The sequence below is a fragment of the Notamacropus eugenii genome, chromosome 1 (genome assembly GCF_028372415.1).
Source record: "Notamacropus eugenii isolate mMacEug1 chromosome 1, mMacEug1.pri_v2, whole genome shotgun sequence".
NCBI lineage: Eukaryota > Metazoa > Chordata > Mammalia > Diprotodontia > Macropodidae > Notamacropus > Notamacropus eugenii.
Genome location: NC_092872.1, coordinates 721,168,151 through 721,191,757, shown reverse-complemented (window position 1 = coordinate 721,191,757; position 23,607 = coordinate 721,168,151). Strand labels below are relative to the sequence as shown.

The window sequence follows — 23,607 nt, the reverse complement described above, 5'->3', positions numbered from 1 at the left end:
GAAGAGATGATCTCTGGCTGCAGACCTTCCCTGACTCCAGACAGTGCTTGACTATTAGGTGAAATTTCTGATGTCTAACATGCTCCATAGTCCATCTGAATGTCTTTGTACATTCATTTTGGGAATATGATTGTTATCTCAGGTGAATTCTGATAGGAAATAACTGATTACATTAATGAGATATGACCTCTAGAATGGATTTTCTGATGTGAGAGATGAATATTTCTCCCATATAAATAAACAATTAATGAATTAGGACTAAAGTTTTTCCCCATTTCCTCATTCAGAGATTGGCCACTGTGATTCAACCAATCTTTGAAGGGCAGGGTTGATGATCAGAAGAAATCATAGGCAAGACTTGCACAACTGTGAAAATTTAGATCTGATCAAAATTTAAACAGATTTTATTCTAGGTGAATTCTGGCCCATTGTGTTTTATTCAAACAGGTCTGAGGGGCAGTGGACCCATCTGGTCCAGATTGCCCTAGGTAAGGGCGATCTGGATAGACGTAAATCTCTTTCTCCAAAATAGAGTCAAGGTTCATGCCACTCCGCCCCCCACAAACGAATCCCTCATTAGAATGAGTCCAAATCTCATTATAATACTTATTTTGTCATTAAGTTTTAACTAATCAGAATTGATTTATGCCTGTAGGAAACTCCCACTTATCTGAGGCATGTAAGTGTTGAAAGGGCTCCATGATTCATCTCTGGTTTGTAAGAGATAGCTAAATGACCACTGTTTATTAATTATTAACTGGCCATAATTAAATGATTACCCGGAAATTATGTCTCTTCAGCTTTGCTTTCATCAGCATTGTATAGTAAAGTTAGAGTGTATCTAAAAAGTTTTGTCACATTTGATATCTCTCTTGTGTGTCTGCTACATGCAGCAAGTAGGGAGTTTAGTCTGAAAGTTTAGTTTTCTGAAAGCCTTTCTGCATTGCTTAAATTCATAAGGTTGCTCTCCATTGTGGATTCTCTGATGCACAGCAAGAGTGGAGCTAGAACTCAAAACCTTTCTACATTCATTACATTCGTAAGGTTTCTCTCCAGTGTGGGTTCTCTGGTGTACAGCAAAATGAGAGTTTCATCTGAAAGCCTTTCCACGTTGATTGCATTCATAAGGTTTCTCTCCAGTGTGGATTCTCTGGTGTGCCACAAGATTTTAGTCTTTCCACATTGATTACATTCATAAGGTTACCTTCCAGTGTGATTCTGTGGTGTACAGCAATTTGGGAGTTTTGTCTAAAAACCTTTCCACATTGATTACATTCATAAGGTTTCTCTCCAGTGTGGATTCTCTGGTGTGCAGCAAGAATGGAGCTATATGTGAAAGCCTTTCCACATTGAGAATATTCATAATGTTTCTCCCCCTTATGGATTTTCTGATGTACAGTGAGATCATGTTTAAATCTGAATGCATTTCCACAGTGATTACATTCATAAGGTTTCTCACCATTGTGGATTCTCTGATGTTCAGAAAACTCAGAGCTCTGTGGGAATGCCTTAAGAAGTTTATCATATTCATAAGGTTACTCTCTAGTCTCCATGGTCTGATGTACAGCAAGACTAGAGCTGCAACTCCCAGCCTTTTCACACTGATTACATTTATGAGGTTTCCTCTCACTGTGAATACTGTGATGAAAAAGGAAGGATGAGTGTTCACTGAAAGATTCAGCACATTCATGAGACTCATGTGGTTTCTCTCCAGTATGACTTTTTTGAAAGTAAATCAGGGATGACTGTTGACCCATGGTTTGCCCACAACGATGACAACCATAAGGTTTCTCTCTTGTGTGGATTCCATCATTTATAGCATAGAGTTCTCTCCCAGTGAAGTCACAGTAGCTATCACCCATGAGGTTTTTTTGGTGTCTTTCCTTCACAGAAATCCTTAGCTTTTCAGTAGTCTCTTTCCTTCTAGGTCTAATAGTTCCTTCTGCAAAAAAACAAATAGTAAAACATATATACAGAGACACATGTACACACACATACAACTATAAACCTTTCCCTCCATTGCAGGAAAAGAAACTGATCTACATGATCCTTCCCCAGGTGCAGATAAAAGTCTTCAAAGACACAATCACAATTGTTTGAAAATGCCATTACTCAGATTTGTAGGATAACTTGACTTGCAAAGAGCTTTGCAGACAGTCATATTGGAGCCTCAGAAATACCTGTGAAAATGGCAGACTCAATGTTCTTACTACAACATAAAGTCAGGCCATGAGCTCAGAATGGCTGAGTGATAATGAAAACTATCCCTACAGCTGAGACTAGAACAAAAATCCTACAAGTGGGAATGTTCTGTCCACAGAACTAGATGGGCCTTCTCCATGGTACTTACTTTTGTTCTACCTTTTTTTAAGAAACAATGTTATCTTTTAGTATGCTCGACTTTTTTCTCCCTTCCCTTTGGGTCTTCCTATTCTCTGAGACACAAAAATAGTGAAATTAGGCCAATTTAAGCCTACAGTGGGGTTTTTAAGTTCAAGGGGAAAGAAGAGTCAATCACTATCAATATGGTAACCTCTGTTGCCTTATTTTTAGAAACTGCCATGGCAACTGAGCAATGACAATGCTGATGAGTCAATAGCCAGCAACACTGGATCAGAGCTACCACCAGAAAGAAGTTTGGGACCCACTGAAGGCTCAGATACAGTAAGTTTTTATTACCAATAAAATATTTCCAAATTAAAATATGTACTTTTAAAAAGCAAAATAATATTATGCATGTAACAGACAACAGTATGTAATAAACATAATTTTTAAATGTACTCAAAAAACAAAAGTACAGGTGACTCACTTCATTGCAATATTTGCTTTGCTGCTGAGATTTGGAATTGATTCTGTAATATCTCTGAGGTGTACCTGGATTTTTTCTTGTCCTGATTTGAATCTTTTTTCCCTAATTCTCCTCTCCTTAAACTATTATTTCACTCCTTGAATTCCCCTTTATTCCACTGTATCCCATTGGACTAGATATCTTTCTGCTACCAAAAACTCTCCTTTCCCTGGATCACCTAAGACCAAGGTTCCTGATCTCTTGCTTTTTCTCAACCATTTTCATGTTTCTATGACAGACTGGCAGCTCCTTGACAGCAGGGACTGCACCTTTTCCCTTCCTAAAATGTGGTGAGGTGCCTCGAAAACTGGAGGTGCTTAATCCATGCTTATTGACTGACTGGTCCATGACTGACATCAGGCCCCAGATACTACCTGAATTCCTATGTTCTGGTCTGTTTCTTATTTGGCAAATGCAGGTTCTAGCCTCAGCCCTGTTACTCTCTTGCACCTTATCTCCTATTTGAGTGAACTTTATCTGGTCCTAACCCTCATGGGACCAGAACAGGTCTATACTAAAGATTGCAGAGACATCTTTTAAGGCTCCTGAAGTATCTTATACTATGGAACACCTAGGAATTTCTACTACTCACATCATCAGACTGAGAGTGGCTGTCAAATTCAATGAATCTGCCCAACAATTCTGCAAGAAGGGGCCAAAGATTGAGTCTTAGAGATCAAAGAAGGGACACAGGTAGATGATTTAGGTAAAGCATATATTTGAATTAATTCTAAGTGAGGCCACAGCCTTTGCTAGTACTTAGATGCTGCTGAATGGAGAGACAATCATAAAACTAGGCTGCCTGGGTACACTACAAACTTGGGGTACGTATCTTCAGGGTGGACCTCACTGTGACAAGGGTATCCTTTGACCTTTCCCTGACTTCCTTGGGGTAGTTAGGTGGTGCACTGGAGAGAGCACTGGTTAGGAAGACTCAAGTCAAATCTAGCTTCAGACCCTTACTAGAGTTAGGACACTGGGCAAGTCACTTAAGGTTCTTGCCCTTGATTTCCTCATTTGTAAAAGGAGCCTGAAAAATAAATGGGAAAAAACTCCAGTATCTTTTCCAAGAAAATCCCAAATGGCATTATGACTCACAAGTGACTGAAGGGATTGAAAACCATGTACCTCAGTCCTTATCTGGTTCACCACAGGAGCTTTTCCAATTCCTTTAATTTTTTTCACGACTAACCTGTATTGCTTGTTCCCACTCTCCACCCCTCCACTCACCTTCTCAGCAGAGAAATTTGTCTTCTATTTTTTCTTTGAAAAAATTGGGTACTTTTTTGTGTGAAAAGTAACTTTTGATTGTGTTCATATAGTCCCTGGGTTTGTTTTGCCAGGTAAACTCCCAAATATTTTAGTGTCTACCCTAGCTTTAAATGTGATTTCTTTTTCTATCTCTTGCTGTTGGACTTTGTTACTAATATATAGGAATGCAGAAGATTTGTATGGGTTTATTTTGTAACTTGCAACTTTTCCAAAGTTGTTTAGTATTTGAAGTATTTTTGTATTTGAATCTCTGGGATTCTCTAAGTGTATCATATCATCTGCAAAGAGTGATAACTTAGTTTCTTCTTTGCCTATTCTAATTCCTTCAATTTCTTTATCTTGTCTAATTGCTATAGCTAACGTTTCTAGTACCATATTGAATATAATAGTGGTGAAAATGGATCTCCATGTTTCACCCCTGATCTTATTGGAAATGCACCTAGTTTATCTCCATTGCATATAATGCTTGCTGAAGGTTTTAGGTATATACTGCTTATTATTTTATGGAAAGTTCTCTTTATTCCTATGTTCTCCAGTGTTTTTAATAGGAATGTGTGCTGTATTTTGTCAAAAGCTTTTTCTGCATCTATTGAGATAATCAAGTGGTTTCTGTTAGTTTTGTTGTTGATATGATCGATAATGCTAATAGTTTTCCTAATATTGAACCAGCTCTGCATTTCTGGTATGAATACTACCTGGTCATAATGTATTATTCTCATGATAAGATGCTGTATTTGTTTTGCTAAAATCTTATTTAAAATAGTCTATATAGTATTGGAATTAACTGTTTTTAAATGTTTGATAGAATTTACTTGTAAATCCATCTGGCCCTGGAGATTTTTTCCTAGGGAGTTCATTAATGGATTGTTCAATTTCTTTTTCTGAGATGGGGTTGTTTAAGCATTCAACTCCCTCTTCTGTTAATCTGGGCAATTTCTATTATTTAACATACTCATCCATCTCATTTAGATTGTCGAATTTATGGACATAAAGTTGGGCAATGTAATTTCTAATTATTGTTTTAATTTCCTGCTCATTGGAGATGAGGTCACCCCTTTTATTTTTGATATTAGTAATTTGTTTTTTTTTCTTTTTTTAATCAAATTAATCAAAAGTTTATCAATTTTATTAGTTTTTTCATAAAACCAACAATTGGTTTTATTTATTAGTTCAATAGTTTTCTTAATTTCAATTTTATTAATCTCTCCTTTGGTTTTCAGTATTTCTAATTGGGTATTTACTTGGGGATCTGCAATTTGTTCTTTTTCTAGCTTTTTCAGCTGCATACTCAAGTCATTGATCTCCTCTTTCTCTATTTTATTCATGTAGGCATTCAAACACATAAGGTTTCCCCTAAGAGCTGCTTTTGCAGTATCCCATAAGATTTGGTAGGTTATCTCATTATTGTCATTCTCTTGAATGAAGTTGTTGATTGTTTCTATGATTTGTTGTTTAACCCACTCCTTCTTTAGGATTAGATTATTTAGTTTTGAATTAATTTTTGGTTTATCTTTCCATGGCCTTGTATTACATATAATTTTTACTGCATTATGATCTGAGAAGGATGCATTAACTATCTCTGCCTTTCTGCACTGGACTGTGATGTTTTTATGCTCTAGAACATGGCCAATTTTTGTATATGTGCCATGTACCACTGAGAAAAAGGTATATTCCTTTCTATTTCCATTTCACTTTTCTCCAGAGATCTATGATATCTACCTTATCCAGAGTTTTGTTTACTTCCTTAACCTCTTTCTTGTTTATTTTGAGGTTAGATTTATCCAGTTCAGAGAGGGGGAGGTTGAGGTGCCCCAGCAGTATAGTTTTGCTGTCTATTTCTTCCTTTGCCTCCTCCAACCTCTCCTCTAAGAATTTGGATGCTATACCACTTGAAGCATAAATGTTTAGTAATGACATTGCTACAACACATTTTAGCAGGATATGGTTTATTTCCTTATCTCTTTTGATTAGATCTATTTCTGCTTTTGCTTTGTCTGAGATTAGGATTGCTACCCCTGCCTTTTCTGCATCAGCTGAAGCACAATATATTCTGCTCCAACCTTTTACCTTCACCCTGTGTGTATTCCCCCATTTCAAATGTGTTTCTTGTAAACACCATATTGTTCGATTATGATCCAAAATATCAAAGGGATTAATGAAAAGAAATGCTAGGAAAGGTGGCCTAGCACTACCAGATCTCAAATTGTATTATAAAGCAGCAATTATCAAAACCACTTGGTACTGGCTAAGAAACAGAAGAGTAGACAAGTGGAATAGGCTAGGTACTCACGACACAGTGGGCAATGAATATAGCAAACTACTGTTTGATAAACCCAAGGACCCCAGCTTCTGGGATAAGAATTCAATGTTTGATAAAAATTGCTGGGAAAAGTGGGTAACAGTGTGGTGGAAACTACACCTGGACCAATGCCTGACAGTGTACACAAGAATAAAGTCCAAATGGGTACATGATCTAGGTATAAAGATTGATACTAAGGACAAATTGGAGGAGCAAGAAATACTGTAATTATGAGATTTATGGAAAAAGGAAGAATTTTTGACTAAAGAAGAGGTAGAAAGCATTATGAAGTGCAAAATGGATAATTTTGATTACATTAAACTGAAAAGTTTATGCACAACCAAACCCAATGCAACCAAAATTCAGAGGGATGTAGTATATTGGGAAAGAATTTTTACATCTAATCTCAGGAATAAAGGCCTCATTTCTAGAATACATAGAGAACTAAGTCAAATGTACAACAATACAAGTCATTCCCCAAATGATAAATGGTCAAAGGATATGAACAAGCAATTTTCAGAGGAAGAAATTAAAGATATGTATAATCATATGAAAAAATACTCTAAAGCACTTTTGATTAGAGAGATGCAAATGAAAACAACTCTGAGGTACCACATCACACCTATCAGGCTGACTAACATGACAAAACAGGAAGATGATAAATGTTGGAGAGGATGTGGGAGAGTTGGAACAGTAATTCATGGTTGGTGGAGCTGTGAGCTCCTCCAACCATTCTGGAGAGTGGTTTGGAACTATTCCCAATGGGCTACAAAAATGTGCATACCCTTTGACCCAGCAATATCATTTCTAGGACTATATCCCCAAGAGATTATAAAAATGGGAAAGGGTCCCACATGTACAAAAATATTTATAGCAGCACTCTTTGTAGTGGCCAAAAACTGGAAATCAAGGGGATGCCCATCAACTGGGGAATGGCTGAATAAATTATGGTATGTAAATGTAACGGAATACTGTTGTGCTATAAGAAATGATGAAGAAGAAGACTTCAGAGATGCCTGGAAAGACTTTTATGATCTGATGCTGAGTGAAGGGAGCAGAACCAGGAGAACTTTGTGCACAGCAATGACTACAGTGTGTGAGAGTTTTGTTCTGGTAGGCTTGGAACTTCATAGCAATGCATGGACTTAAAAAAAAAATCCCAAAGGTCTTCTAAGGCAAAATGCCCTCAACATCCAGAGAAAGAACTATGGAATTAAACTGCAGAATGTAGCAGAATTTTTTTTGCATGTGTATTATGTTTTGGTTTGTTATATGATTTCTCCCATTCATTTTGGTTAATCTATACAGCATGACTACAGTTAAAATGTATTTAATGGGAATGTATGTGTGGATCCTATATAGAACTGTAGGCCATCTTGGGGAGGGAGGGGGAACATGTGAGGTAGGTAGGGAAAAAAATCTTAAGTTTTATTCTAGTGATTGTAGAACACTAAAAATAAATAAAATTTAAAAAGAAAAGAAAAAATTGGATACTTATCAAGAACTATCTTATCCTCCTCATCTTCTATGAGTCAGATGAAATGATGTTCCATCTTCTAGCTAAAGGAAACACCTTTCCACGTTTAAACCAATTGATTCCAGGACTTTATCTTCCTCAGTATACTGCCCCCTCCAGCATTCCCTTTTTTCACTACTTTCCAGTCTCTCCCACACTAATGACTCCTTCCCTACTACTACAAACCATTTCTCTCTAATGCTCAAAACATGATCACTTGACCCATTCAATCCCAGAGATATTTTTCCAGCGTCTTTTTTCCACTTCTCGGCTAAATAGCAGGAGGTACAACTGGTGTCTCCAATTCCTTTCTCTGAAATTCTCTGCGGTCTAGCTCCCAGTTTCATTGTTCAACTGAAATTCCTCTCTCCAAAATTACCAAAAACCTGCAAGTTGTTAAATTCACTAGTCATTTCTTCATCCTCAACTTTCTTTCCTTCTCTACAGCTTTTCATAGGCAATCACGCTTCTTTTTCTCTCTCACTCTTTCTGGGATTTAGCAACACTAATCTCATTGTTCCCCAAACCAAACTCATTCTCTTTCCTTCAACCCTCCCATCTTCCTACTTTCCTAATGCTCTCCAATGCATCCTCCCATTAGAGCAGGTTCATAAATGAGGTGTCATGCATTCCTCACTGACTTTCACAAACACTTCTGTCCCCCATATTCAATCTTCTCCTAAGTCCTCTGGTTTCACCCAAATAACATCTCTCCCATACACCCCCTTCTCTCCCAACACTTCCACTGTCTTGATTCAGGTTCCAAACACCACACACCAGAGTTATTCCAAGAACCTTATACTTGGTCAAGCTGCTTCAACTGTCCCTCCACTCCCTATACTCCACCATTCACTTACAAAGATCATCTTCCTAAAATTCTTGACTGACCATATCACCACATTCTTAACAATCTCCTGTGGCTCCCTAGGAAGATGATCTAATATAAAATCTGTTCTAAAGCTATTAATCATCCACCTTCTCTTTACATACCACTCTCCTGTTCTTGTAAATATTCTTTTGCTTCACATCCCCACCAAACATGCCATAATCCACTGGTATGGGCCTCACTTGTGTTCTATGAAGAGGCCACTCCACCTTCCAAATGTTTGGGCTTTCTAAGCCATCTCCAGACATGGAATGCCATCCCAGCTTCCCTGAAACCCCAGCTAGAGCCCACCCTCCACAATAAGCCTTTCCAGTCCTCCTTCACTATAGTACATTCCCTCTCTCAATGAGATCCAATGTCTTGTTTGTAACAGGTTTCTAAATGATTGCTGGCATGTCATGTGCCCACACAGTCCATGAACACCAGGAGAGCAAGGGATGTTCCTTGTATCTCTTTATATTGCTTAAGAGAGGGTATGGCACATAGCAGCAACTTTCTAAGTCTTCATTGATAAGAAAAATGCCTAAGAAAGAGACCATATTTAAAAGCCTAACCCCCTTTTGCACTTCCAGGGAAGTTCCATGGCCCCAAATTCTAAACAATGCATTTTTTTTTTTTGATCATAGATTTATCAGTAGGAGAAAGCTTATTTGCATGGTATCTAACTTTCTAATTTTACAGATGGGGAAACTGAGAATCAGTGGGGTTCAGTGATTTGTGCACAGACTCACTGCTAAAAGTCTCTGAAAAAGAATCCCAATTCAGGTGTTCCTTCCCCCAAATCTAGCACTTGCTTAGCTACAACACCAAGAGACACAGCTCTCATGTGCCTGCTTTTACCTCACTCTCCTGGACAGCAGCTCCTCAGGCCTTCTTTTTCCAGCATCAATGGCACCTCCCTTTCCTCCAAATAAGAAACCAAATATTCTCTGGGAACTGGAAGCCCTGATAATGTGTGAAAAGGAATGAACATGGAGAAATACTTAGAATTTAGTTCTCTTTAGGGAAAACAGTGTACATACAAAGCTACTCCATTTAGAGAATCACTCCTTCATGTTCACAAACATCTGGCTTATTCTTCTCTTAATGGTTGTAATGCAAGCAACCAAAACAGGATGTGCCAGATCAGCATTCAGCTCCAGCAGACTAGAGCTTGATGGATCAGCTCTGGCTCTGTCTCCTCCTCAACTCCTCACCCCATGAAACTTATAAAAATCTGGTTACTGTTCATTCAGCAAATCACTGCTCTTCTGGTGAGATTCTCCTTTTGGGGAACTTGATGAACCTCAGTTAGTCAAATTCTAACTCTTGGCCAGTCTCTTTTTCCTGCCATTGTTAGGGGTATGCAATCAAGGATGACAAGATGCTGGCCAGAAGTCCTTAAGCATGGTTTCCACAGCATTTATTTTTGAGAACTTTGGGGAAATGTGGGGGAGATCATGGAGCCAACTGGGAATCAGAAAATTTGAACATAGTGCAGCTTCTTGATAGGAAGATGGACTCATTGCAGAGTTCCCATTATCTAGAAATTAGAGGCAGCTGGTAGTATAGTGGAGAGAGGCCTGAGACTAGAGTGAGGGATGCCAGGGTTTAAATCCAGCCTCAGACAGTTACTAAATGTGTGTGTCTGGAAAAGTCACTTAACCTATGTTTGCTTCAGTTTCCTCAAATGCCAGATGGGGATAACAGTATGAGCCAATAACATAATATTGTAAAGAAAAGACTTAACCCCACAGCTGATGAACAGAAAGTGAAAAGAAAGGCTCATCTCCCTCTGTCCTTTCCCACCACCTGTGTTGTATACTGGAGGCAATTTAAAGAAAGATTAAGGACAAATGTGAGACACTAGGCACAACTAGAAATTGTGACGTACAAAGTGATGCTTCTCAAAAAGAAGGATATCCTAAATACTTGGCCCATCCCAAAGAGGAAGAGGTTACAAAGAGAAGCAGGCTGAACACTTTTCAGATATTTGGTAGACAAAATTAATATCCAGGGAGAGGTTGGACTAAATACTCCATAGGATTAGTTCTACATCTGAGATGCTTTCACACTGACCTACCTCAAGCTACCTAGGATTGCCAAGAGACAGTTTCAGGAGCAACAACAGAACATACGTGTTATCTTCTCACAATGTACTGACCTTCTAGAGGAAAACCAGGCAGCAGAAACACCCTGTCTCTTGGACACTGGAGACCAGAACATTTCCCTTTCTAGTAATAGATAAGTGCTCCAATGTCAGCACACTGAAAAATGAAGATATTTCCTTTGGTAGCAGAATAAGAGTGGCCAGGGGAAATGTCCTTACCCAGGGAAAGCTGGTTGTGGGTATTCTCCAGCACGACTGCCTTGTAAAACTGCTTCTGAGAATGGTCTAAGAGGTCCCATTCCTCAGGGGTGAAGTCCACAGACACATCTTGGAATGTCACCAGCTCCGAAACCATCAAGAATCACAAGATTTAGACCTGAGAAACACTCCAGAATTCAGGCAGTCTAACCCTCATCAAGTGAGAAGAGGAAACTGAAGCACAAAAAGGGAACTAACCCAAAAGTCTTACCCTATTTTAGTGAGAATCAACATTTAAAACCAGTCATTAAGAGGTCAATGAAAACTTGAGAGACATATTTGATATGATCAGTTGGAATAAAGTGGAGGAATGTCTTACTATGGAATCTGGGACAAATGTGTCTTTTGTCTGTGAGACAGAAAAACCAAAGGAAGAGAGAGAAGTGAAATTTCTTCCTTATCAGAAAGGATAAAAAATAATATTTTATCAACAATGTTCTGTCAGGTTTGTGAGAAGCTGACAAGTAGAGCATGTTCTGGGATGTGAGGGGGAGAATGTTTGATTATAGAAAAGAGAGAGAAGAAAAAGAAAAAAATCTGGTTAATTTCCTGAAAGTCTGAAACAAAGTCTTATCTAGATAAAACATGAAAAGGATTCATAAGATAAGACTAATTACAATCTAGACTGAACTGAAGGAGATGAGACTTTCCAGCCAAGTGAAGGAGAATTATCTGTTATTACAGTGTCTTGGGGTTGCCCTTTGTATAATATGTCATGGCCAAAACATCTAATGTCTTTTCTTTATGATTGCTTTCATTTCTCAATAACATATATTTCCTTATGAAAGTATTTAGCCAGAGTTGTTCATTTTTGTTGTTCTTTGTGTTCAAAGCAGACCAAAAGGACATCACTATGTAAGGGTTAAAGTACAATGTGTCTGACCATGGATGATCAGACTAATAGAGGCCACAAGGCTCTACCACAGGGTGGCAACAAATAGTGCTCATGAACATTTAGGGTGGAGAGGCCTCCCAATTTCCACATCTCACTATTCTTTTGAAATATTGCAATTCTGCTTTGCTAGCACAGCTTGTTCTTTGATGTTCATAAGCTATGCTGGGTGGTCCTTTGCCACCATTTCCCATGTCTCACCACTGATTCCAAAATTCTTCAGAGAGACCTTGGGAATATGGCCTTCTACTATGTCTTCTGACCACACTGAGTGGCTTCTTTGCATGTGTTCTCCATGAAATAGTCTTTTAGGCAAACATCCTTTTGGCATTTGAACAACATGGCCAGTCCATCAGAGTTGTGCTCCCTGCTGCAGAACGTGAATGACCGGCAATCTAACTTGAGAAAGGACCTCAGTGTTCAGTACTTTGCCAGCCACATGACCTTCAGAGTCTCCTTAAGAGAATTCAAATGGGATTCAAAGAAGATTCACAATTTCTCCATTTGCTGCTGTCAATGGCTGGTGCCATGCTGAATGGTGGACAACTTCAATTTTCTTTTTCTACATTTTCTGAAAAATTACTTCCCTCTACTACATGTTATTTTTTTAATATTTGTTGTTTTTAAATTTTTAGAGCTCCAAATTCTTTCCTTCTTTCCCTCTATTCCCTCCCCCCTAATTTAGATAATAAGCAATAAGATATAGGTTGTACATATTCAATCATGGAAAACATTTCTGTATTAGTAATTTTGTACAAAAAGATGGAAAAAAAAGAAAACGAATGTAATAAAAAAGGTGAAAAATAGCATGCTCCAGTCTGTATAGCGAAAAGTATCAGTCCTTTCTCTGGAAACAGGTAGTAGACTTTAGCATTAGTGCTTTGGGCATTTTCTTGGATCATTGCATTGCTGAGAAGAGCTAAGTCACTCACAGTTCTTCACTGAACCACATTGCTGCTACTGTATACAAGATTCTCCTGGTTCTGTTCAATTCATGTTGCATCAGTTCAAGTAAGTCTTTCTGGGTATTTCTGAAATCATCCATTTCATTTTTTATAGCACAATAATATCCGATTACAATCATATACATCAGCGAAATGATGACATGACTTGCACTTGCCTTTGTTTTGAGTGAGGGAGGCTGTCCAGGTCACCAGTCTCACCTTCTCCAGAGTCATCTGAATCCAGTGACCAGATATTTATTCATCAGGATGAGTGAAGATGACCCAGGATTAGGCAATTGGGGTTAACTGACTTGCCCAAGGTCACACAGCTAGTGAGTGTCAAGTGTCTGCATGGATACAGGAGCAAAGACAAGACACTAGAGAGAATAGAGGAATGAGTAAAAAGGTCTTAGGAGGGCAGCAACTGGGGATGAGAGGTAATTAGTGATTGTAATGTCAATATGCCATGGATTAATTCAAAGGACAGGGAACAGGATGGTGTTGTTACTGCTATTTTCAATTTCCTGCCTATTTTTGTAAAGAAACAATCCATAGGGAGGGGATTGCTAGCCTCACAGACAATCCTCTTTGTCTATGGAAATGGCCTCTTTGGGGGTCAAGTCCGAGGACAGAATGCATTCACCTGGGGTGGGGGTCTGCAGCTGACAAGGGCCATTCCTTCTGGCTCCACTCTCAGCTTGGGCCAGGCTTTGGCCTACTACAGATTGAGTTGGAGAGAGAGAAGGATCCCAGGGCGGGAGGCTAGCCTACAGGAAGTTACAGGGGGTGGGGCCATGCCCGCAAGACAGAGAATGAATCCCAGATGTAGGGTCAGGCTTGATAAAGATAGTCCCACCATCTCCTACTACTATTCTTTTCCCTTCCTTTCCCCCATTCTCATTCAGATAACAAGGGGCAGTAGGTGCTTGGGATACCATACAAGATAAGAGCAATCAGAGCCTCAATGGCTCCAGAATCAGAGATTTCCCTCTGACTGGGTTGAGGACCTGAGCAGAAGAGAGCAATCCAGCTCCTGACCTTTCCCCCAGGGCCCTCACCCCAACCTAGACACAGAGTGATCCTCTCAGTCCTGTATTTGTGGCCCCCACCAAACCCAACCTTTCTTAGTGGGTTACCTTGGAATCACATCCAGGCCCCTTCTCCTTTACCTCAGGATCACCATAGGCAATCTGCCACCCCTCAAACTCACCCAAAATATTCCCACATTCTTTCATTTTCTCTATAAAAGTCAGTGTTGACCCAACCAAACGGGCAGATTAAAAAAAATCTCACCCTCCTCTATGGGCAACACAATCAGCCTTGTCTCTGAATGAAAAAAGGCCTGAGCGGTCCAATTCCTTGGAGGCAGATCCAGGCCTTCACACTGGCAATTCCAGGGTCACTCAAGACTTTTACTTGTGTTTCACTCAAGACCGGATTCCTGGGTCCCTGAGGGTAAGGTTTGAATTTTGTGAAAATTCAAAAATTCCATCGTAAATCTGGGGGAGGAGTAACCTCAGACCCTTGAGAAGTGATCGGGAGTCTGGAAAAGAGTTAGCAGGAGGAACCTTGTCCAGAAACCAGGTTGGGGAGGGAGGATTGCTCCAGGGGGACCTGGTGCTAGACTTACCACAGGGTCAGAGGGGGAGGATGAGATCCAATGGGATGAACATCCAGCAGGTCTGTGAGGGGCTGGCTCAGACCTATCTGGCACCTGCACCAAGAGATGGCCTCCAGAAGGCAGAGATCTCAGGTCCAAGAGAAGACAGAGTGATCCCACATCTGAGGAAAGAAGGCAGAGGGAGCTCCAGTACAAGGGTAGAAGGCAGAAAGATCTCAGCTCGAGGGAAGAAGGCAGAGCAATCTCAGCACAAGTTCCAGTTTTCAGCCCACCCACTCTGGAAGGCTCCTCCCAGCCTCTGAGGCCCCCAAGAAGGGCCCTTTCCTCCAGTCACACTCAGGGTCAGGCACTCAGGACCCTTTCTCCCTCTCCTCCCTAAGCCCTGCCCTCCATCACCTGGACAGCCTTGGCCACTGGGATTGATGGGGTTCAGACTCTGGGGGCCTCCTTGAGCTCCCCTTGAATATTCCCACTTAATTTGGCCTTTCTTACTCAAATCTAATCTTCCCATTCGTTCCAGCAGTCTCTGGAAGCTCCTCAAGATCTGTATTCATTCCCATACTGCCTCTATCAAGATCTCTAAATTGTCCCACCTGCTTCCCACCCAAACCTTCCAGGATCTGATATCTCCTGATAGCCTCCAGCTGTTTCCAGCCTTTGACCCTCCTTGGATTCCCTCCTTGAAGTTCTCCTCAAGACCCTTCCTAAATCCCTCCTCCCATCACCCTGGCCTACCAGACTACCCCCCAGATCCCTCCTATACTCTTTTCTGTATTTAAGTTTTATCTTGCCTCCATGAAGATGGTCAGATTCAATCCAGCTCAGACTCTGTCTAGCTGGGATTCTATCTGGCCCGCTTGTGAATACAAGCATCACAAATGCTTAGGCTCCTAAAGAGGCAACCCAATTTGGCGAATCTTTAATAAACTTTGTTTTCTTTGGCTTTAAGAAGGCTTGAGTCGAATTCATTCAAGCACAACCCAGACTGTTGGTATCGTGGGGTCCACAATCAGCCCTCAACCTCATCAGGATGACCCCTCTTCTGCCCTAGACTCCATCCAGGCCGCCCTCAAATCCAGAGTTCCTGTTCCACGTGGGTCACCCCCTCACCCCCAGGTTGGTCTTCTCTGAAAGCTCCTCCTCCTCCATCATCCTCATACCTGATTTCTTATTGGAGAAAAGATTCAGGACTTTAGGAGTTGGGAGGGGGAGAACAAGGCAGAGGCAACCTGGAAATTTCCAGGTGAGCTGGGGATTTACACCCAAACAAAACCGAGTTTGAGGATGGAGATTGCTCACCAAATGCAGGTAGTGTGATTAGCATATTCTCCTAGCTTGAATTAGAATGTGGCTCATTTAAAATCAGATCCCAGCAGGATTGATTATTGGGATGTTAGACCAGCTAAGGGCAGATCCACCCTTAATGTGAAGAAGACTTAAAATTCGGCATTTGAGGGTGTGTGTTAGTGATGAGGATGAGGGGTGCTGGAGACCCTGAAATACCAACATGTTGGGTCCTGCTGAATGAATTCCACACCAGCCTTCTTAAAGCCAAAGAAAACAAAGTTTATTAAAGATTCGCCACCTTAGGTTGAGTCTTAAGGAACTTAAGCATTTGTAATGCTTGTATTCCACAATCAGGGCAGATAGAAGCTGATAATATTTAATATGGTTGACCTAAGAACTTGGTTAAAGAAAAGGCAACAGGCTAAATGCATACATTTTATAATTTAATTAATTAATTAATTAATCAATTCCCCATAAAGAAAACAGTTACATATGATAATGTTTAATATAAAATTTTAGAATAATCTCTTTGTTCTCTCTGAAGCAAACTCAGAGGGTGCCTCTTCCTATGTCAACAAAGCCAGCCAAGGCTGACTTAACATTCCTTAAGAGACCTTTAACCTAAGACACTATCTCGAATAATGGGACATTTTCCATATCTTAATATTTGTAGACATATACTATGTTATGGCATGTTAATGGTAAAGAAAACACAGACATCTTAGGTCGTAATTTCTATTGAACTTTGTTTACCCTTTCCTATGTCAGTTATCTGTTTAGGGCAGGAAGCCTGCCACTTACTAGTGGTGGGATTTCCTTCTTTATCACCGAGACATATGTTTACCCAGCTGGAATCCCAAGGCCTGACCAACATTACTTTGTTAATTGTCTTGTCTTTCTAAATTTATGATTTGTTCAACTAGGAGAGTTCCTTTCTCACGGCAAAATGTATGTAAGTCAGAAGATTTCTGCACTGGATAGCCAGAACATTTCTGGCTCCATAATGCATTACGTTACCGTTGTCTTTAATAGGGAATTGATCAATTAATTAATTAAATCATAAAATGTATGCATTAGCCTGTTGCCTTTTCTTAATAAAGTTTTCAGGTCAACACATAGCACTATGGAGTCAGAGGTGACTCTGACGACCTAGTACAGAAATCATCTGTCTTAAGTATATTTTGCCATGAGAAAGAAACTCTCCTAATTGAGCAAATCATAAATTTAGTAAGACAGGACAATTAACAAAGCAATGTCAGTCTGGCCTTGCGATTCCAGGCTGGGTAAACATATGTCTGGGTGACAAGGAAGGAAATCCCACCACCAGTGAGTGGCAGGCTTCCTGCCCTAAACAGATAACTGACATAGGAAAGGGTAAACAAAGTTCAATAGAAATTATGACCTAAGATGTCTATATTTTCTTTACCATTAATATGCCATAACATAGTATATGTCTGTAGATAATAAGATATAAAGGAAAGTCCCATTATTCAAGATAGTATCTTAGGTTAAAGGTCTCCTAAGGAATGTAGAGTCAGCCTTGGATGGCTTTGTTGACATAGGAAGAGGCACCCTCTGAGTTTACTTCAGAGAGAACTAAGAGATTATTCCAAAATTTTATAATAAACATTATCAATATAAATTTTAGACTTTAGTAAGGGCCAAAGTGTGAATTAAGAAGAGCCTGAACCTAATAGTCTCCTTTGTTTAAAGGATGCCTTTTGATGGGCAAATGGGACTTCCTTATCCGACCCTTCTTCTAGCATCCTAGTGTTAAGAGAAAAACACAAATACCTTGGGGTGTGACTTCAGCTTTGTCAAACTCTGTTAAGATAAACAACTTCAAAGGCCTGTTTAGGACAGGATATCTGTTATCTGGGTGATGGGACTTTTTCCTTATCTTAAATCCAAGAGACAGCTATGGAAAGAAGATGCCCATAGCTTGGGATCATAAAACCCAACTGACACCACTTTGTTTACAATGTGTTTATCTAAGAGAACTCCTTCCTCATGGCAAAATGTACTTAAGACAGTCAATTTCTGTACTAAGTCAGACAGTTCTGATCCTGGCTCCATAAGCTATGTAACTGTTATCTTTATGGGGAATTGATTAATTAATTAAATCATAAAATGTATGCACTTAGCCTGTTGCCTTTTCTCTCTAACCAAGTTTTCAGGTCAACAAATCTTAACTAGACATAGTCTGAGTTGGATTGAATCTGAGGGCCTTCATGGAGGCAAGACGGACCTTAAATAGAGAAAAGACTGTAGGAGGGATGGGGGGGGGAGGCGCGGTCTGGTAGTCTCAGGTGATGGGAGGAAGGGTTTAGGGGGGGTTTTGAGGAGATTGGGGAAACTAGTGATGTGGTTGGGTGGGATGTAGGTGGGGCAATCCAGTGTTAACAGGCAATGGAAGGCCATGCTAGGCCTAGGGAAACAGATTTGAATATGAAAGATTCAGGAGGACCTGGCTACAAATTTGAGTATGAAAGGCCAGGTTAAGTGGCAAGATTCAGGGGGAACCGATGTGCAAATTTGAGTATGAAAGGCCAGGTGGAGAGATTCAAAGAAAGTTCAGGGAGGTTTCCAGAGTCTGAACCCCATAATTCCCCCCTCAAACAGATAAGACCCAAATTCTTTTTTGGTAAGGGGCGAAGGTCTCAGCTTCTGAAACTGCTTCCTGTTGGCCAGGGACATAGAGCTGTCCCTGCCTCAATGGGTCCAGTTCAAGCGATATGTAGCCTAAGCAGTCATCTGGAAGTTGATGGCTCGCACTCCGGAAAAGGCAAACAAGGCATACAGGGACCAAATGGGCACAAAAGGAGTATAAAGAAAAGGTAATTTCCCGGGCATGAAAGAGAATTAAAGATGACTATGGCAAGGCCAAAACATAGAATGGCATGTTTGATAGGGGAGTTTTTTGCTGCCACATGTCTCCTTTCTTTCCAGATTGCTCCACGGGCATATAGATCAAGGTAAGCATATTTGAATAAATGAAAACATCAACTGACCTGGGATGAGGTGCTAAGGAATGGGCTGACTCCCAAAGCCTGTCCTCTCCTTCCATCAACATGCAGAGTGCAAAGTTTTTCTAGGTTAGGTTTAGTTTTCAAAGTCATGAAAGCTTTAGTCTGGTCTGAGTCACTGCCCTGAGTAGGGTAATTAAGGGTTTTAGCAATAAAACCAAAATTAAGAATCCAATCTACAAAATCCAGCCATGCCTAAGAACACTGGAACTTGTTTCTTAGTGCTTTTGCTCTCAGAGGTTAAGGAGAGAGAGGTGGGCAGGAGTTCATGGCCCAGATACTTTATGGACTGGCATGCTATCTGGACTATCAAAGAGACCCTATAGCCTTCAATGCCCAAGGAATTAAGGGTTTCCGTGGCAGCAGCCAAAGAACACTCCTGGATGGGGCTACAAATAAGAATATCATGCACATACTGAATTAAGCTACAATCTACTAGTTTCAGGTCCCTTAAAACTCTTCCCAAAGCCTGGAGCCAGACTGTCTGTGTTAGCAGGAATGGACTTGTTTCCCCAGGAAGAGTCCATTCAAAGGCAAAAATAAATTGTGAGTCAGTGTGTGTGTTTTCATCCTTCCTTGCCATCAGAGAAATGATGACATGACTTGCGCTTGACTTGGTTTTGAGTGAGGGAGGGCTGAAGTCTATGTGAAGAGGTACACAGAAATCCCCAGGGATCTGAGTTAGTGTAGTGTATGGGTTGGGGACTATTCGAGATGAACTTGACACGCAAAAAAGTTATCAAGAAAAATTTATTTTAAATGGAGTTCAGAGTAGGGAAGGCCTGTGTTCCTTCCATGAAAGAATGGGTAGCTTCCAGCAGAAGAGCTCCAACCAGGTCAGCATGAGGCAGGACCCTTGTAGAATTGTGAACTTTGGATTTCCTGAGACACTGTCCCCTGGCCAAGTGACTTCATGTTCTCCTCTCTGATAGGCCCTTCCTCACACAGCTCCTTGGGCCTGCTTATTAGTTTCTGACCTCTAACCTTTCCATGCTAGGTCACAACCCTGATCTAGGAATGTGGACAACAGAATTTTCTTACTTCCCATAAGGACTATTGGAATAACAGCTTCATTAATAGCCCTGAGATCTTGAACCTTTGTTCCTGGAAGGATTTCAGGGTTGCATGGAGATGAACAAGGGACAAGGATTTTATACTTAAGGAATTTTTCAACGAAAGGTTGTAGTTCTTCCCAGGCCTCAGGCTTAATCAGATGCTGGCTGAGATGGGGGAGCACTTTTGGGTCTGGGAGGCTAACAACAGGTGGGGTGGCAGAAATAGCTCACCCTGGAATTCCCAGATCCCAAGCAATTGGCTCGACTGTCTCCCACCCTCTCAAGCAAACGTGGGGAGATTTACTGAACAGAGGGAAAAAAGGAGATGGGAGGATTAAGTAGACAATTGGCTCCCCAATTTCACCATCAGGTCCCTTTCCACCAAGGGGGCAGGGCTAGAGGAGGGCATAAGAAGGAGTGTTTAAATAACAGATCCTCAAGTAGGCTGGGGAGGAGATATGTCTGGAGACATTCCTTACTTTCCCCTTCAATGCCTAGAACCAGAGGGGTCAAGGGGTGGTTAGGGCCCGAGTAACTGGTTACAGCAGAGAACCTAGCCATGTGAAGGTGGGTAACCTTACCTTCAGCCTTCGTTTTTGTCCAGGGCTTGGCGAGAGATGTGGAGAAAGTGGGAGAACTGCCAGCACCCAGGCTTTCCCGTTCTTCCAAGTCTTGAGAAGACTGGAGGACAGGGTACTGGGGACTCCACCACATTTCCAACCTGAGGGGCCATTCAGACAAATGGGAAAAAAGCCCTTTCGATCCAAGGGATAAATTTCTTGACTTGGGCTTCTACCTCATCAGCTACTTTAAGCAACTTCTGACCCAGGGCTTAGATTTTGTAACCCAAAGCATTTGGTCAGTCTCCAAAGAACTCCCCAGATAAGGAAAATCTATATCTTCTCTACTTTTCCCAAAAGCTGTTATATATTGTAATATTGTATTTATAATATTAAAATATTATATTAAATTTATAATTTTAAATACAAATTTATAATATTAAAATATTATAAATAATATTTACTTTTAAATTACATACATCTAATTGAATACTTAGCAGTTTTTCAAGATTGTAATCATTCTCTAACAGTTTAATTCATCATTTCACAGTATCCAGATCAAAAGAGAAGTTGATTTCCTAAGAATACAATTGTATCACCCTCTACGTATTATTTTTAAAGTTAACATTTATTATCAAATAATTTCCAAAAATCACAATAAAATTTCAAAGCATAATAAGAAAAATAACATTACAGATATAAAACAAATCTTCCTGTTTTGAAGAGAAAAACTTAAAACTTGTTGCCAGTCAAATGACATCAATTCAATGGAATATATTTTCCATACTATCAACTTACACAGAAAATCACTTTGTCCATCTGTGACTTTAACAGTGCAGACAGACTGTTGTCCTTTATCAAAGTATTGATACAAGAATGCTTTGTTCCAGCAAAGAAAAAAGTGAGTACCCATCAACAGTGGAATCGCTAAAGAAATCACAGTATAAAAATTGAAAGGAATATTATTGAAGAATAATGAGAAACATAAGGATCTCACAGGGAAAAGCTATACTTTTACGGATTTATTCACAGTAACTAATTTTGGATGTTTAAGGAAATCTGTTATAGTGGGAAACCTAATGAGGTCTTTAGCAGGAAACTTAATCTTGTTAATTAGATCTCTAAGTTTTATCTCCAGCAAGATTTTTCTAATACATACTTAAGTACTGTTCAAATCCAAGGAAAATCGTTCAATACCACTGTAACAAACCTATTTGGACAGCTAGGTGGTGCAGTGGATAGAGCACCAGTGCAGGAGTCAGGAGGACCTGAGTTCAAATTTCACCTCAGACACTTGACCTTCACTAGCTGTGTGACCTTGAGCAAGTCAGTTAACCCCAACTGCCTCATCCTGGGTCATCTCCAGTCATCCTGATGAATGTCTAGTCACTGGATTCAGACAGGTCTGGAGGAGAAGTGAGGCTGGTGGCCTGCACAGCCCTCCCTCACTCAAAACAAAGTCAAATGCAAGTCATGTCATTGTTTCTCTGGTGGCAAGGTCTTCTTTGGCAACGAAGGGTGAACACAAGCAACAATTCTACCTTCCAAGCACTGATTCTGAAGAGGCCAAAGTTGCTCAGTTTTATGAAACCAAAAAACTGGAAAACATTTTCCTAGGGAAAAGGCAGAGGGGGGATGACATTCTATATAATCATCCAAACATGATCTGGAGCTGACTGAGGCTCAGATCCTGAGATTCTTCCTGCAAAATTCAGACTCAAATGGAAGAAAACAGGGAAAACCATTAGACCTTACAGATATGATCGAAAAAACATGGCTTGTGGATAGGAATTAGAAGTGATGCAGAGATTCAGGGGATTAGATCTGGTAGAGAGGGCACCACAAGAACCATTGACAGAAGTTCTTAATGTTGTACAGGAGGCAACAACTAAATATATTCCGAAGTAAAAGAGCAACAAAACAAAATGGCTGTTAGATGAGGCCTTACAAATAGCTGAGAAAAGAAAGGGAAAAGGGGAGATTTCCCCAAATGAATTCATAGTTTGTGAGAATAGCAAGAAGAGATAAGGTTTTCTTAAATGAGCATTGCCAAGAAATAGAAGAAAACAACTGAATGGGAAAGACAAGAAATCTTTTCAAGAAAATTTGAGCTATCAAGGGAGTATTTCCTGACAATATGGGCATGAGGACTTCTAGAGCCAAGAGGGCAAGGACAGACAATCACATGTCTAGGCTCTTCCAAATTCCCTGGAAACCAACCTTGCCATAATGGCTCAGAACCAACTTTGGAGCAGTGAACCAGATTCCCAGGCTAGGATAGCTTGAGAAGTGATCAGGAAAGGTGTCTCACTACATTGGGAGAATGCAGTTAAGTGAGGAAGCCAGTGGCAGGATTCACCAAGGGGGCCATGGCATATTTTAAGGTAGTCATGAGAAACCTTGGGGTTTCTGAAATTAATTGAATCCCTTTTTAGGATTTCATGTACTATATGAAATATTCAATGTCTAGTGAGATGCATGCTACAGGGAGAGACAGTATCTCATTAATTAAAATCTGTAAGTTTTATCTCCAGGAAGGTATCTTCAATGTACACACTGGAGTACACAAACAAAAATTTGAGATTCAGATGACGACCTTCCTACCATTATTGCTTTCATAAAGTTTCCTTATAGAGTGAATATTGTGGTATCTAGTGGCATTGAGCACATTCATAGGTCTTCTCTCCACTAGGAATCTCTGATGTAAAGGAAGAGATGCTCTCTGGCTACAGACCTTCCCTGAGTCCAGACAGGGCTGGTTCATTAATAAGGTGAAACTTCTGATGTCTAAAAAGCTCAATAGTCCATCGAAATGTCTTTCCACATTCATTATGGGAATATAATTTCTATCTCATGTGAATATTGATAGAAAATAAGGGATGATTCTAGCCTGAACACTTTCCATATTGATTATATTAATGAGATATGTCCTCTAGAATGGATTCTCTGATGTGAGAAAAGAATATTTCTCCAATATAAAAAAACAGTTATTGAAGTAGGACTAAGCTTTTCCTCCCATTTCCTCATTCAGAAACCAGCCACTGTAGGTGATTA

General features: G+C 40.1%; 1 long non-coding RNA gene across 1 annotated transcript in view; it reads left to right on the top strand.

The window, feature by feature from the left end:
• LOC140522120 (uncharacterized) overlaps positions 1 to 23,607 on the top strand; it is a 58,042-nt gene that overhangs the window by 8,201 nt on the left and 26,234 nt on the right. Inside the window, exon 2 of the long non-coding RNA XR_011973217.1 lies at positions 2,554 to 2,664. This is a non-coding gene — a long non-coding RNA (uncharacterized lncRNA). The remainder of the gene's footprint in view (positions 1 to 2,553; positions 2,665 to 23,607) is intronic.